This window comes from Zea mays, chromosome 1, assembly GCF_902167145.1.
Source record: "Zea mays cultivar B73 chromosome 1, Zm-B73-REFERENCE-NAM-5.0, whole genome shotgun sequence".
NCBI classification, from domain to species: Eukaryota; Viridiplantae; Streptophyta; class Magnoliopsida; order Poales; family Poaceae; genus Zea; species Zea mays.
The window spans coordinates 245,582,484-245,584,343 of record NC_050096.1 but is presented as its reverse complement, the minus strand read 5'-3'; positions in this window follow the sequence as shown (position 1 = coordinate 245,584,343).

Genomic DNA, 1,860 nt, shown 5'->3' with positions numbered 1-1,860 from the left:
TAGACGGTCTCACCTTAGGACGATGACGCGACACTGAGAACGACACAACGACGAGGCTATGCATACGCAAAGGGGGCTGTAGATGACACTGTATAGGGTGTAGAGGGGGGGGGGTAGACAAACGCGTGTGAGGTTAGACAGAAGTCGTCGGAGTCCCGATGATGGGCTGCACGCAAGCGAACGCGAGTGTGTGCTGTAAGAACGTGGGTTGGGGCTATCGTCCACGTGCGGTTCCGTGAATCACGTCGTGCGAGAGCCGTACGTAGGGGTAGACGCGTGACACCCGTCTTGACGAGCGAGGACACGACGCTCACCTCACGTAGTGGCTGGTCGAGGTTTGCGCAGGGGCTATCCAAGGGTGTGACAGGGTTGCTGCTGCTGTGTGGGATGCCGGCCGCGAGGGCCACTAGCCGCTCCGATAGCGGTGAGCGCCGGTCGCGACGGACGCCGCACCGAGCGCAACGACACGGCTGCGCCGACCGGATCTCGTAGAGGGCGGAGCAACGCGACGCGAGCCTAGGGACTGGCTCGACCGCGCTAGCCTAACCTCGACCGCGCGTCTGCGGCTAGGGGGCACGAGAGGCGGGGGGCTAGGCCGCCGGGTGCCACGGGCGACTCGACAGTGAGCACACACGAGGAGGAGGTTCGTCGGCGGTGGCTTGGCCACGGTGGCCACGCCGACCGGGCTAGGGGCGCTAGGGCGCGCGGGGCAGGCGCGCTGGCGCGGTTGGGCCACACCCACGGCCAGGGAAAAGGGGGAGAGGGGCGGGCGGTCGCCACACCGAGCGCAACGAGAGGAGAGGAAGAGGGGATGGAGAGAGGAATGGGAGGGGCTCACCACGAGCAGACAGAGACGAACGACATGGGCTCGACATGGCCTCTGGCGGATGGCGTGCTAGGCTCGACGAGACGCCAACGGCAAGGGGAGGACACGCAGGCGAGGAGCGAGGCGACGACTCTGGGAGAGGAGGCATGAGGATGGGGAGTTGGGCGAGGTGGCGCCGAGGCTCCTCAACTGGGGTTGGCATGGGCGGTTGGGGAAGACATGGATGCGTGGCGCTATGCTTCTCGGCCTGGCGAGCGTGGGCGGTTGGGGAAGACGCCGCCTGACAGGTGGGCCCGGCGGCGGCTAGGCAAGCGTGCTTGCGTGAGTGGGGCGGTCGAGCCGTGGCTTGGGCCGCGCAGTGGCGCGAGTAGGGGGCACGCGGGGTGGGCCGCGTGCTGGAAGCGGGCCGCGAGGCCGAGGGCGGGGGCGAAGGCATGTGGGCCGCGCGTTCGATGGGCCACGGGGGAGGGCAATAGGCTCCGCTCGCGCTAGCCCAGGAGAGTGAGGGGGAAGCATGCCGGCTAGGGGTAAAGCTAGGGTGGGCGTTTTCCCTTTCTCCTTTTATTCTCTTCTTTCTATTTGAATTTATCTCTAGCTTTTAAATTCAAAGTCAAACATGCTTCATGAGTTTAAATGGAGGCACAACAACACAAAACATCATACAAAATTAGGTGCTCCAGCATGTGATGCAACAACAATAACTCCCTAGGGTTTTAACTTACTACGATTAATATTTATATAATACAAAATAACTCCTCAATATTTAGGAAAAAGAGAAGTAAAGCAAAGAAAGGAGAGGGTAACACCTGAATTTGGTGAATATTAGAAAGAAATTTTATACCCCTAAATTCAGGGTGTTACAATGTCGATGTCATATTTTATCTTGCCTCGGGTGCCTCTTGTCTTATTACTAGTCCTTACAGTTCCTTTCTTGTCCGGAGCCTTCTGAGTTTCCATTCCTCATGATAGATTCGACATGTGAGGTTCATCGATGACTATGTTATTTCCCTTGTCTTTATCGACCATTTCTAGCC